Consider the following 16,193-nt stretch of genomic DNA (forward strand, 5'->3'; position numbering starts at 1 on the left):
AGAAAATATTTGTTCAGCCGTGCTCACTGTTGCTCTTTTCATCATAGCCAAAAATTGTAAACAGCCTAAATGTCAATCGACTGATAGCTGGGTAATGAAAATGTGCTATGTGCTTGCACAATGAAATGCTATTCTTTTTTTAGAAAATGAAATTATGACGTTCACCGATACATGGGTGGAACTAGGAAAAAAAATATCTTGACCGAGAAAACCAAGGCCAAAAGAGATAGATGTGGTATGTGGGTGTTAGCTTATAAGGATTTTCATAGGGATGCTGAAATCTGTAGTGCCAAAAGGGACAGGTATAAAGTAAGGAAGAATCTCCCAAGGAAGGGGAACTAGAATATATAATTATGGATGAGAGACAGAGGGTATGCAGCAATTGGGTGATTAAATGGGAAGGAAAGTGGAAGAGAGGGTAAGGAAAGAGGTACATGGAATGACAACAAACCCTGAGGGTCATTTAAAGGGGCATGTTGAAACCTAATCCTGTAGGAACTTCTTAAAATATACAAATATGAGAGGAATCTATGTAGAGTTGCCAAGTAACGGAAGAGACACTACCCAAACTAGACATCTTTTGACACCAAATAGAAATCCCAGTGACAGGAATGGTTATATCTAGCAGGGTTGTTGCCTAAAGGGGCCCCATTAAGTCTGCTAAATAACTCAGGCTATTGCTTAGGCTATGGGTGGCTCTCCATAAACTGATGGTGAGGCCCTGTTACTGAGGACAGCACTCGCATATCTCATTGAGCACAAAGAAATTGAGCTTGTGCCTACCTGGAACCTTCACCTCTACTGACTAGTGTTCATGGTACTAGGAGGTACTCTATGCACTACCAGAAGTGAAAGATAATCATCAGCCCTGCTACAAAAACCATCAACCAACATGGTGATCTGCCTGTAAGATATGCTGGCGTAATAATGGTACAAATTTAGGAGTCATCAAGCAGTCTCTGACTGGATGTAAAGTCCACTTCATGGGATGGAAGGTTATGTATGAGACAGCTTGGGAGACCAAATACATGAGACTGGATAGGTCACAGGCTTAGAGCAAGATTGTATACTATTGTTCTACTAAGTACACATAGCAATAAAGTGCTGGTTTGCTGTGTACATAGATCAGTGCCTCTCTAGGCTATCATCAGAGAATCTTCTTCCTGTTCTAGATGGAAACTACTAGGGAAAGAGACTCTATACAAATTAAGACTAAGCACATATCAACTCACAGAAGATGGTCGCAGCACACCCAAGGCCTGTACTCAGGGGTCTAAGCTTTCAGAGTAAGAAGTGGTCAAGGGCTCCAACTCTTAACCAAGAAGCTATCAGTGATTTATACCATCTGCAAAGGATATACTGGTTTTCTCCTCTGGAGTCTCACTAGGTATACTAACCATACTTTTGGGTAGGCTGTATGTCCAGCAATAGATAGCCAGCACAAAACTAACTTAATGGTTGTCTTAGTTAGGGTTTCCATTGCTGTGAGGAGACACAATGATCACAAACACACTTATAAAAAATTAATTGGGGATGTCTTAAAGGTTCAGAGGTTTAATCTATTATTTTCATGGCAGGAAGCCTGCAGGCAGACATGGGGCTGGAGAGGTACTTGTGAGAGTTCTACATCTAGATCTGAAGGCAGTAGCAAGAGAGAGATAATGGGCCTGGCTTGAGCTTCTGAAACTTCAAAGTCCATCCACAGTGATACACTTCCTCCAACAAGGTTATACCTACATCCTCCCTCCCTCCCTCCCTTTCTCCCTCTCTCTCTCTCTCTCTCTCTCTCTCTCTCTCTCTCTCTCTGTCTCTCTGTCTCTCTCCCTCTCCCTCCCTCCCTCTCTGTCTCCATATCTATATCTATATCTATATTTATCTCTCTCTCTTTGCATGGTTGTTTGTACAACTGTCACCCACATCATACATATGAAAGTCCAAGGGTAACTTGGGGAGTAAATTATCTTCTTCCACGTTCATAAAAACTCCAGGCTTATATGGCAAGAGCTTTTAATTGCTGAGTTGTGTTTCATACTCTGTAAATATAGTGACTTATTCACATGTTTGTATTGCTATATTCATTTGTGAAGATAGATATATGATAGATAGATAGATATAGATAGATAAATAGATAGATATAGATAGATAGATAGATAGATAGATGACAGAAGTTAGTTAGATATATAGACAGATGACACACATTATCCCCCATACAATGCATGATCTTCAATACATTTTATGTGCACAGTCGTGTGAGAGTCTCTGGAAATAATTCAGGATTAAAATTACTGATTTAAAATGATGAAGACATTCAAGCTTTCAATTAATAGACAAATACATTTTCCAAAGAGTTCAATCAACTTGCATTTTTATCAGCAATATGTGAAATTTTCCTCTTTTTACCCCCAAGATTTTTTCTGAATATATAGAGTCTAGGCTTTTATATCTTTAATCATTGGATCTAAGATGTAATTCATTTTTGTTTCATGTCTCACATATTAAAACTCATTGCTGATATGAGGATTGTGGAGTTGGAGAAGGCATAACTATAGCGTATTAGCTTATGCCATCCCATCCTATACTCATGATCCTGGAATTTCAACTTTCATTAACTGGCCCTAAATTGCTTATGTGATTTGATTTTCTGCTCTAGTGACTCTCAATATGTGTTTCTAAAAGACAAGTATGAAAGTCATCTGGGAACTCCTTAGAAGTGCAAATTAAAGAGCCCCACCCTTGGCCAACTATTTCTGAAACTTGATTATGGCAAGATGTGTACCAGCAGTGGTGATGGTTTTTGATATACCTTTAAATCAGAGAACCACCAATCTTTACCACCACGTGAGGGTCTTCTCTCTCTCTTCTCATCTCCCTTTCTATCAGGTTTCTACGTCTTATGATGTCTGCCTGCATTCTCAACCTATGCTGTCTTTTGACATGATGCAATTTCTGTGGTTATCATTTGATCCTCAACTGTTTCTATCTTTCCATATGCTAAGTGCTTGTTCCACAGCATTGGCTATGTTTTGGGAGTCCGTGCTAATATTTGGAGGTGGTAACTAACTAATGTAAGTAAGGCATTAATTATGGATATGTCTTTAAAGGACTGAATTACCACCTAGGTCTGAGCACTCAGTGTTTCCTAGTCGGTTGTGATGCAAGACTTCTGTCACAAGTTCTCACTGACACAGAAGTTGCTATTCTATGCCTTCCACTGTGATACATTGTAATACTGCATTCCAATAAACTATGAGCCAAAATAAAGGTTTTTACTTCCTTATCTTAGTTTTTTAATCAGGTGTTTTGGTTACAGAAATGTATAAGTAACTACTACACTCCCCATGCCTCATGCATTTGAAACCATGGCTGAACTTTTGGGCTTCTCGCAAAACGCAATGAATTTGCTGGGTGTCTAGCCACATTGAGTGAAAGTCCCCCAATGCTGCTTTGTATGTTTGAGTGTTTTGCTTGACAAAATATTCTGTCTTTTATTGTCCAGGGGAAATGCTAGTGTTTCATACAGCTCTTTCCTAAAGAACATAGTGCAGAATGGCATGCCCCTTTCCATTCAGCACTCTCCCCTGCACAGACTGCAATTCTGAGAGCAGTTACAATGGTCAACCACAATTACATGTTAAAACAACTGATGAATATCACAAACAGTATGTTTGCATATCATTCTTTCCATCTGGATAACAATTTATTTGCTTTGTTACTTTATAAACTACTTCATAATAACTGATTTGGATCAACACGTGTTGACTAAATGACTATATTCCACCTAACATATAATAAAAAAATGATTCTTTTGAATTACCAGAGCTGAACAAAGGATACAAAAAATTTTGGTATGGGAGGGGCAGATGTGTATTTGTACATGCATACTTGTCTGTTCATGCAAGTATGGATGGAGGGTAGCACTAGAAACTGGGTATTTTCTCAATAGCTCTCCATCATAATTTTGAGGCAGGATCTCATGCTTAATCTTGATTTTTCTGTTCAGACTATACTGACTGGCCAACAAGTTCCTGGGATCCACCTGTCTCTGTCTCTTAAAATTGTCTACAGGTACACACCATCAGCACACCTACTTTAAAAAAAAATATTGGAGATATGTATACGTGTCTTTATGCTCGACCTACATGTACTTTACCCACAAAGATATCTCTCTTCTCCCTAGGGTTTATCATTTATAGTAGTTTTTCTTGAAATTTCTGCCCTCCAATTATATTCGATTAAGCAAGCAGTTTGAATTTACAGTCTCTTAACATTTGTCTACTATTTCAAAAATATGACAAAGAATATTAGACCATGTCTATTTGTATCAATTCATTACAAATTACTTAAAAGAAACGTTTCCTCTTTCACTTAATGTACCAACTTCCTAAAATGCCTACTTCAGGGTTAAGCCTAAGTGCTATTTAATATTTTTATCTTGACTTTTATGACCTATAACTTTAAAGTAAAAAAGAAAAGTTAAAAACACATTAAACTTTCTTTTAATACAATTGAAGATTGCAAGAATAATGCTTTCCATTCATTTGATGAAGTTCACAAAGTTTTACATTTAGACAGTGGCATTTAAATAAAACCAGGATGCAAATCTTCATTCATTACCTATCATTATTATAAACAATAATACTCAAGTTGCTCTTATATTTACTAGGGTTGAGATAAAAATAAGAAAAAGTAGTATTTTTTCTCATTAGATTTTATTTTCTGGAATCTCTTATAAAATTGACACTTATTTCCCAAATAGCTTATTTTTAGAACCCATATCACTTAATAATTGCTATCATAATTAAAAACTATAAGAAAAGAGTATAGTTTATTAACCAATGAGCTGGTTCTGGGCTTCTACTCTGTATAGAAAACACAAACGCTGGTTTAAAAAAAGAACTGTAATTTGTTTAACTTAGCAAGTTTTCAAATGTTTTGTCTTCTTTACTTCCTATAGCAAAATTTGGTCCATATATTGGTCCTTGACAAATGCTTACTGGAGATCCAATGACATACTTTCAATTATTTCATATATCAAGCTTTTCTTTTTACAGAGTAAAAAATAAATAATTATGGTCCAGTTAGGAAATGAGGTACACTTAAAACTCATCAAAGAATAACAGATAAGAGGTTTAAAGAGATGCTTTAGTGGTTAAAAATGCTCACTTCAGTTCCAGAGGAACAAATTCAATTCTAAGCACTCCGTGTCTGGCAACTCACAACTATCTAGAACCCCAGCTCCAGGGGAGCTGTTCTCCTCTGCATGCATGCCCTTGCAAACACACACATACACACACACACACACGTATGTATGTATATACGACATACACATATAATAATCTTTTAAAAAAAATTTCAAGAGAATCAGAAATTAGCATGCGTCATAAAGCCTTTGCCTTCCATAGCTAGCAGTTGATGCCTTGCTGTACGGGTGCCCTTGGTTCATAACTGGACCTCTGGCCAGCAATGGTCTACAGGGGCGGAGTAGAGAAACAACATAGCAACAAGGGCTTGGATCTAGGAAGAGCTGGGAGAATATTTGGGGATTGAAAATGATAAAACTATATTATATGAAATTTTCAAATAGTTAAGATATATTATGTGAGAAAAAGTATAGTGTGCCAATTTGGAATAACAGCCATTTTACCCTTACTAGGTTGATGCTCACTTTTGAAAAATCATAATCAAAACTATTCACCTTTTTAGTTTTGGAGAGATAAAGCATCAATGGTATTACCTATTTATAAATGCTATGAGTGACAGTGATGATATGTCAGGCAAAATGTCCCAATGTTTGATTAGTGGCATAACTGTTATAGGAGAAGCCAACCAACTTTAGATTGTTTTGTGCTTCTGTAATGGAGAAAGCATGTTCCTGATAGTCAAAATCCAGTCAAAGCCCATGGCTAGGAAGTACATAGGCCTTAGGAAAAACTTCACTTTTAGTTTAGCCAAATTACAGTGGAAAACTTCATGCTGATACCTATTGACAAAAATTGCTCCTACTCTTAATCAGAGACTCTTTCCTTTGCAGCAAATGTCAATGAATGCAAAAATTCATGGCTTTCCAAGATGCTTAGAATACACAATAATTGGTTTCTCATTACTAAACAGGAGATGTATATCTCTCCTCTAAGGTTAGGGGTGGGGGACTACAAACGAACAGAGAGAATTAAGAACTAGGATCCTCCTGAGTGAAGTAACCGAGACCCACAAAGACACACATGGTATGTACTCACTTATAATCAGATTTTAGCCATATAGTACAGATAAACATACTACAGTGCATAGACTCAAAGAAGATGAGTAACGAGGAGGACCCAAGGGAGGATGCTTAAATATCACTCTTAAGGGGAAATAGAATAAACAGAGGTAGTCGTTGAGGACAGGGAACAAGGGAGAGGAAATAAGGGAAGAGATCAGACTTGGGGAGGCGAGGAGGGGCAGAAAGCCTACAGAGAAAAGATAAACTGTGGGTAGGGGCATCTCTGTGACAAGCTGGAGACCTAAGTTAGAATAGACTGCTGGGAGGAAATGAGAGGGGACTCTAGCTGAGACTCCTAGTAGCAGGAGCAATGGAGACTGAGAAGGACACCCTCTACCTAGCAAAACTCCTAGTGGTGGTAGCTGAACACCATCCTTCCCACAAAGTCTTCAATCCAGAACTTACTTGGCCTACAAAATGTGCAGGGATAAGGATAGAGAAGATCAAGGGAATGTCCACCCAATGCCTGGTCCAACCCAAGATCCACTCCATGTAAGGGAGTCAACCCCTGAGGCTATTAACAATACTCTGCTATGTCTACAGACAGAAGCCTAGCAGAGTTGTCCTCTGAGCAGGCCACACAGCAGTGGTTAGAAAGAGATGCTGAGAATCACATCCAAACATTGGCAAAGTGTAGGGAGCCCTGTAGAAAAGTGGGGTGGGGGGATAAAAGGACATAGAAGTGACAAAAGGGCCACATGAAACCAACAGAACCAACTAACCAGGGCCCAGAGATGTCTGTTGAGTCTGATACGCCAACTAAGACTGGACATAGGTCTCTACATAGATGTAGCCCATGGACAGCTCAGGTTTCATGTGGGTCCTCTAGTAAGGGGAGAGGGAGCTCTCTCTGACATGGACTCTATGCATGCTTTTGTATCACTTCTTCCTGACAGAACTGCCTTGCCAGGCCACAGGGGAAGAAGATGAAATCAGTCTTAATGAGACTTGGTCAGCTGGTGTGTGTTGGGGGTGGGGGCTCCCCTTTTCTGAAGAATATGGGAGGTGGGAGGCAGGAGGGGGGATAGGAATGGGATGTGAGGAGGGAGGAGCTATGTCAGGGATGTAAAGTGAATAAATAAACAAGTTAATAATACTAAAAATAACTAGGAGATAGAGATGATAGAAGATGTTATCTCCACAGCATGACACAGACATAACAAATGATCTCACAGGAGCTATGTTTGACTGCACTGGGCCAACACAGGCTTGACTGGTCAGTGACTAATCAGGAATCAGGGGGGACCAGCATATCCTCATGCTGGATTATTAGCAAATGATGGATTCTGGAGGAAAGACGGGCATTATTCCCATTGTTTATCAACTGCTGAGACTACCAGATACCGATGAACAGTTCCAAATTATAGCAACACAGGCAGACCTGATTAAACTCACTGCAACAAAATGAACAAAAATACATAAATCTGAGAAAAATCTGGAAAAGGTGATAGGAGTGGGAAGGACATGAGAGAGAGAGGGAGGGAGAGAGAGAGAAGAGAGAGAGAGGAGAGAGAGAGAGAGAGAGAGAGAGGAGAGAGAGAGGAGAGAGAGAGAGAGAGAGAGAGAGAGAGAGAGAGAGAGAGAGAGAGAGAGAGAGAGAGAGAGAGGAGAGAGAGAGAGAGAGAGAGAGAGAGAGAGAGAGAGGAGAGAGAGAGAGAGAGAGAGAGAGAGAGAACAAGAGCAATCATAATTCACTCGTGTGTGTGTGTGTGTGTGTGTGTGTGTGTGTGTGTGTGTGTGTGTGTGTTTGTGAGTAATATGAGGTTTTATGAACCTCACTGAAATCTATTCAGTTTACCCTTCCTGTTTAGAAATATCAGTAGATCCACAACAGGAGGAAAACTAAGCAGAATTGTCATCATACAGCTATTAAAATTTGTCTCTGAAACTGACTTACAGCAAGTCAATGGAATGCAGAGAGTTAAACCATTAGCTCTGCAGCATCAAGGAGAGGCAATAGTGCCCATTTCAACCTGTGGCAGAGCTGTTATACCTGTGGGCTTCCAAGCAGACTGTAAGAAATGTGACACCCCCATTATGCCAGCTTGGACCTGCAAATTTGAATTTTCTCTATCACAAAAGTGAATCCCTGCTGCTTTGAAAACATTAAGAGCTTCACTTTTCCTTTGCAATGGAAAAAAAATTTTCAATGAGCTGCCGCAAATGAGGTGGATTTTTAAATGCCTTGACCTGCCATGGAGGAGTTTGTTTGAACTGTGATTTCGTTGCATCCAGCCTATTGAAAACCTGTGTGGAGTGAATGCAATAGAGTGTATTTCAGCATCAGTGAAGTCAGTGTAGTATGTGCTTTCCAAATTGCTTTCCATGCTTTCAAGGTAATGAAATAGACTTTCAGTCAATGCACTGCAAAGCAAAGGTAGCAATGAAAGAGGTAAGCTGAGACAGAAGCAAGCAGCGGGAGAGAGTCAAGCTTTGGATTTGAGAGCTTCTCTAAGAAGCTTTTAAAGTTTCTGCCTGTCACAGGGGCATACTGTGGAATCCAGCACTGGGTAGGCAGAAACCAGAAGATCACTACAAGTTCAAGGGCAACCTTGTCTACATAGTGAAACCCTATGACACTAATACAAAACAGACAGACAGGCTGCTAACAGAGAACCGACTTTTGTTTTATTTTTTTTTTTAAAGATTTATTTATTTATTATGCATAGAGTGCTCTAATTGCATGCACACCTGCAGGCCAGAAGAGGGCATCAGATCATATTGTAGATGGTTGTGAGCCACCATGTGGTTGCTGAGAATTGAACTCAGTGTCTCTGGAAGAGCAGTTAGTGCTCTTAACCTCTGAGCCATCTCTGCAGCACCCGACCTTTGTTTTAAATCACATACAAAGAAAACCAAAAGCCTCTCTAGAGAAGCCTCACATCATATTCCTATCTCATGCCAGGAAAACACTGCTAAGGGCATGATTTATTCTATAATATTCCACAGCAAAAGTTCTAACCATCACTACCTGATCCGTTTTTCTTTTTAACTCCTTATATTACAATTAAGTGAGGATAGCTGCACTCAAGTTAGCAACTTGCAATCATTAACTTAATTTATTCTTATGTGACTTATTTACATCAGTACTGTTCATGTGCACCTTTGCTAGTCAAATAGACATCTTAAGAAGGATACAAACCATTTATTGGTTTGATCACATGTTTTGTTCATTGCATTGTCTTCTTCTTAGTTCCATGTGCTGGACTTGGAAGGAGTCTGCAGACACCAGGTCATCCTCAGCTATACTTGAGGTAAGACAGATTTCCATTACATCAGACTTCACAGCATCTGTCAAAGATGTCCAGGAAAGGAGTTCTACAAGTCTCCCTTGGAAACTGGCTAAAGTGCCCATGTTCCTGTTTCCACATCAGTGTCCTCTCACACATACCTTGTTCCCATCCTGTTGTCCAGCAGTGTTCTGTCAATATTAATAGTATTGATTGTGAACATCCTAAATCCACCCAGCTAAAATTTAAGCCGGTATGCATATGGCTGCTTGCTTAACAACATGCCTTGTATAATAACCCTCTACATGTTTAAGACTTTTAATTGGTCTTGGCACAGGATAGCATATAAAGTAATGAAAAGGATGCCAATTGCTTAAGAGCAGTGTGTCTGGTCCTGGCGCTGGCTTTCTTCTAATGATGTGATTGTGATTCCAACCATTTAAAAAAATCTCCCTGACAGAACATAAAGTTAAAGGACAGGTGGTTGGGATGAGTGCACAAAATCATTCTTTAGAAACTGCTTTTATTATTAAAAATAAAAATAAATAAATAAAATAAAATAAAAAAATAGAAACTGCTCTGCTTTGTCTAGCATTGAGGCCACTTGAGATAGTTATGTTGAAGGGATATGTCGGTTTTGTTACAAAAGGTCTTAACATTTTATTTTTCATATATGGTTTTCAGCAATTTAGTCAGACACTTGGGCAATGGTAATGGATGAGGGTTAGAGGTCCACAGTTTCTGCTTATGACCATCTTGTAGCATTATTATTTGCAGGAAGAAAAATAGTTGCAGGTTGTCCAGATGTGGTATTCATAAGGGGCAGGAGGACTTCCCTGAAAGTGCCATTCTACACACAAAAACCTTAATTCCAATAAGGAAGATGTTAGCCAGCCAACTCTGTGCCTTTATATTTTTTGTATCTCAGTCTTCTATTTAGAAAGTGACAAAAGCTTATGTTTTGTTTTGGTTTGGTTTTGAGAGTGAATTTAAAATTTGGAAGTAAGAGATATGTAATACATTATGAAATTCATAGGATAAAAATATGAGAAGAGATTATAGTTTCTGTGACATGGCTGTGTACAATGTATGTACAAGGTGTATGAATTAGTGCAGGATTGTGCTCATGGCAGCCAGAGGAAGGCATTTGCGGTGTATTCCTCTTGCTCTCTGCTTGGTCATTTGAGACAGAATCTTTTGCTGACACAGGAGCAGTGTTTTTCCAGATAAGGTGGCATCTAGAAAGCTGAACTAGTTTTCTTTTCTGAGGATACAGGTTGGCATGGAACCTCCTTGTTTTACATATGTGCTAGGATCAGAACTCTGGCCCCCACCCAATACTCATGCAGCAAACACTCTTAAACCGTTGAGCTATCTCTCCAGCACTTGAGATTATGATTTTGAAGTCATTTCCATAAGATAAAAAAGTTGATAATTATTTTTATAAACCTTGCTTTTTTCCTCATTTACTAACATTAAATTGATCCCTCCATAGAAATACATTATATTACCCTAAGCAGCCTGTTTAGGAGAATTTTTTTTTGTTTGTTTGTTTGTTCAACACACAAAGCTTGCATGTTGTTGCACAGAGTCATGTTTCTGACACATATCGGTTGATGTTATGACAAGTGTCTCATTTCTTTTGTATGTTCTTCAGAATATTGGTTCTTAGTTTTTGAGAGTTAACAAAAATAAATTTTAGGAATGGTTATTTTATGTATGAAAGTCTTTTTATGTAACTTTCCAATTTCTATAAAATACGTATATGTTCCTTTCTCTCGTGTCTTAGGCACTGGAAAAAGATAAAGGGTATTTTTTAAAGTTTCATTTTTGAAAAGAATGAATCCCAAACAACGAAAGTAAAGTTAGTTTGTAGAAGAAGCACCCATGTCTGAAAGTGACCTATAACTGAGTGGCAAAGTGACAAACCAGAGAAAGATTTGACAGAATGAATCAGAGATAGGATATGCCCTACTCTCATGGGAACCGACAAGAAAAAGCAGGTATTTAAGAGCAGTACATTAGGGTTGAGACAGGAGAGTACAGTGGAGGGAGAGTAGATAAGACAAAACAGTAAAGCAGAGAGTACAGTAGAGATAACGGCACAGAAGAGTATAGAGTAGAGTGAAGTAGCAAAAGAGTAGACAAGACAGTAAGTACAGCAAAGAGTAGTTTGGTGCAGCTTGGGGAGTTCAGGGTTTTTTTCCTTTTTAAAAAAATTATTTAATTAATTTATTCAGATTGTAACTCAGTTGTTATCCCATCACTTGTATCCTCCCATTACTCTCTTCCCTCCTGCTTTCACCCTATTTCCCTCCCCTAGGTCTAAGACCGAGGGGGACCTCCTCCCCTACTATAGGGTCAAAGGCTATCAAGACTCATCTTGGTATCCTTCTTATTCTTTTTTTGAGTGCCATCAGGCCTTCCCACCAAGGGGAGGGTGGTCAAATATGGGGCACCAGAGTTCATGTCAGATTCACAAGCAGTAAACATCGAACCCCTACTCTGATCTGCCCAATGGACAGGACATTCTCCACAGTTATGTGGAGAGCGGGCACTGAATCTGACAGGGGTACTTTTTCAAAGCAGAACACTCCAGTGAGAAGCCAAGAGAAACCAAATTGAATCAGTCAGCTTGGGGAGGAGTTTGCGCCAGAACAGCTGAGTTTAACCAGCCAACCAGAGGTTGGAAAGAACTAGAAAGGATGAATTTATTCAGCAGTAAGCTTCTGAGACAACAATTACATCTGGCCAATAAAAGTACATTAACAAGTACATGCATTATGAAAAGGTTCCACCTATTATGCACATACTTGGCTGAGTGGTGAATATTTTATATATGACTATATATGTATATAGCAAACATTACATTAATAAGAGGAAAAAAGTTTATTTGGTAATATATGCCTTCAGACACTGTTTTTTATAATATCAAATACTCATTTATTCAAAACTATTAGTTAATATAGGGGTTCTCATAACCTAGGTGTCAGTTGTTGTATCTCAGGCTCACACAGCATTCTCTCATTACCTGAAGTGCTGTTTCATTAATTCAAAAAGTGAAAACAAAACATGTAACAACTAGCATGCATGAGACACTGGTCAGAGGTCAATAACAGACCACTGCCAAATTCAGTGACATAAAACCTGAGTTGGCAGAAAACAAAGAAGTGTCTAAGGAACAATAATAAAATATGATAAGATAAAGCAAAAACCAACAAATCGGAAGAAGACACAGCAACCAAACAGGGGGCAAAAAGACCCAAAAAGGAAGTACAGGAAGCTGATAAAGACATAGAGACACATACATTCACACTGACAGGAATCCCATGGAAAGCCACAATTAGAAGCCATGCTTTGTGTGCAGATGGTCTGTAAGGTTTGAAAAAAAATCTGACATTATCAGAAAAAGAACTTCAAAGACAACATTAAATTTGTTTTGTGTTGATTATCTACTGCTGGGCATGGGGCCTACACTTCAGAGTGGTTCATTTCCCCAGTGAGACTCCCTTGGAGAAAACTAATTTTTCATCTTCAAGTGGCTATTAATTGGAAATAGCTTCTGGGTTAGAAGTGAACACATGTCTTCACATCTTCTTCCAACTCTAGGACTTTACCTGGCACAGACCTGTTCAGGCCCTTTGTATGATGCCACAGTCTCTGTGATTTTATGTGTGTGCCAACCATGTTGAATAGAGAAAGGAGTAAATGTTCCTCAGATGAGGGGATGAGATGAGAGCCACGCCCAAGCGTTATGAATATATGGCTTGCAATGAGCCCAGAGTGTTTTTATCTAACTACACTTATGCCTAGGCCTAGAAGTTTCTCGCCACTATATAATCTTCTGTAAACCCAGACCTTGAAGGCTTCAGCTTCCAGGCTCTGTCTGCTAGCTTTCCTAGAATGTGTTAGCCTCTAAGACTTACTGCTGAATAAGCTCACACTTTCTAGTTTTTCCCCCGAACTGTGGCTGCTGGTTCAACTCAGCTGTTCTGGCTCAAAACTTCTCTTTGTGCTGACTGACTAATGGCTTATCTTAGGTTCTCACTGAATTGCTCTGCTTTGAAAAACGTCATCTGATCCTCACAAGCTGAACTGCTTGAAGTCAATTGCACTCAGCTGAACTGTACAAAACTTCACTGAATTGTACTGTACTCTCGAATTCTACTCTACTGTCTGCACAAACTCTCCTCTCTCTCTCTCTCTCTCTCTCTCTCTCTCTCTCTCTCTCTCTCTCTCTCTCTCTCTCTCTCTCTCTCTCTCTCTCTCTCTCTCTCTCTCTTTTCTTAAGTAGCTTCTCTTTTCTATCTGTTCTCATGAGAGTTTGGCATATCCTATCTCTGACTTATTGTGTCAAATCTTTCTCTGATTCATCACTTTGCCTGACCCTCAATTGGACATTCTTATATGGGATTAAATGTGTGTACTGAAGGTGTGTCTATATACCAGTCAGATCACACTGGCCTAGATCTTAGTCTGTGATCTCTTGTCAGAGTAACCATGTGGCTGGATTAAATTCCTCTACAGAAAGCTTTGACTCCTTTGTGTCCTTCACCCCCTCTCCTCAGCTCTTATACTCTTTCCATCTTCTCTTCTAAGAGTTCCCTGAGCTGTGAGGGAAGGGGTTTCATGGAGACATCCTTTTTTGTGCTGAGTGTATTTTTTCGAAGGAGAGACAGAATGGATGTGGATCTGGAATGGGTAGGAGTGGATAGGAAAGAAAATGCAGGATGATCTGGATGGAATAGGGAGAAGGAAAACTGTAATCATAATATATTATATGTAAAAAATCTATTTTCATTAAAAGGATGTACACAGAGAGAGAGAGAGAGAGAGAGAGAGAGAGAGAGAGAGAGAGAGAGAGAGAGACTATATGTCCTTTGACAAAGATGAATGACAAACACACAGCTTGCTCCCTTAGTAACTTCATGAAAGAATATGTTTATTCTATCCAATAATAAACTTTCTTTTTAAAACTTACTTAATATTTAAATTAAAAAAAACAAATACCTGCATCAAGCTATCTCATTTGCAATTTCACTTAGAAATATTTGCTTTGGGATGCATGTCTGTGAGTTGGCTTGGAGAACACTGCTCCATTTATTATTTTGTATTTGGTGGAGGGATAACCAAGTTGGAGCTTGTTCACTAAGCAACAGCAAAAATATAAGAGAGCAGTTCTAAATATCCAAGAAATTTTAAGTAATGTCTTCTTACATTGGCCAAAGTAAGTCACGTGAACTGGTCCAAATTCAAAATTCTATCAATCACACAACTTATGAATTAAATGACTTGTACAATGTTAGGTGTTCCTCTACCGAGAACTATGGCTCATCCTGAGTCAGCTCTGTTATAATAAATACATTACATGCCCTGGACTTTTTCTTCTTACCTACTGACCAACTACAGGATGGTTACGGCCAAGAGTTACTTATAAAAGACTGGCAGGCAGAGGAATGGTAATTTAAATATTTCTTCCCTTATTTAATATCACATCTCTGGCAGGAGCATCCACTCCTGGTTTTGGCTTTCACCAACTGTTTTCGATGCTTCTGAAGACGGACAAAGGTTGCAGTTGTTGCTGGTCCTTGGTCTCATCATTCTGTGTATGTGTGCTTCAATCTAACATCCTGCAAGACTGGTCCCATAGTCCACTCCTGGAGTCTTTTCCATTCTACCATCTACATTGAACTCTTAATTTCTTCTAGGACTTACAACACACACACACACACACACACACACACACACACACACACACACACCTACTTTAAATGCATGCCACATCACTGTAACAATATTTACAAGGTCCAACTCAATGTTATTTGATGATTTTTTAAAATATAAAGTAGTCAACGCTTGTAGAGGTCTGAATGCGAATGAGCCCCATAGGCTCATATATTTAAATGCTTGGTCACCATTTAGTGGAACTTGCAAAGAAGGATTAGAAGGTGTAGTCTTGCTAGAGTAGGTATGGCCTTGTTGGAAGTGGTGTGTGACAGAGGGTGCACTCAGAGGCTTGAAAAGTCTGTCAGGCCCAGTCTCACCATCTTCCTCTGACTCCTCCCTGTGTATTAGGATGCTAGCTCTCAGTTATTACTCCAGGCCCATGTGTGTATGCCTGTTGCCGTGCTTACTGCCATTATTAACATGGACTAGGCCCCTGAAACTGAAAGCAATCAATCAATTAAGTTTTTTTTTAAGTTATGTTGGTTATACAGTCTCTTCCCAGCAATAGAACAGTGAATAAGACAACTATAGTCAATATTTGACAAGGATACACCCCATCCCCCTTTATAATTCTTAGGATATAAATTTTGTCTCTACTGAAGATGCTCAGATATCATTTTGTATTGGCACTTCATTAAATTGAGTGGTGTGATTCTTAATTTTTTTAAAAGTGGTTTTCTACTTGGACTACTTTGTATTCTTTGTGTTGGATCTGGGTTCAGTGTCTCAAGTTCTCTTTCTTGAGGTGTTTAACATCTTATCTTTATTTTCAGTTCTGTTTGAATTATCACTTGCTAGTAATTTTACAAACTCAGTCTCTTATTGTAGGAAAATGCACTATTATGTTTCTCAATATTTTAACCACACGTGGTGACAATTTCAATGTGATACTAGACTAGAAAAAAACCAGGGTTATAGCGTATCTTCTGTAGATTGATGTACGGGTCACTCAACCTCTGATACGTACTATGTGA

This window comes from Acomys russatus, chromosome 31, assembly GCF_903995435.1.
Source record: "Acomys russatus chromosome 31, mAcoRus1.1, whole genome shotgun sequence".
Classification (NCBI taxonomy): Eukaryota; Metazoa; Chordata; class Mammalia; order Rodentia; family Muridae; genus Acomys; species Acomys russatus.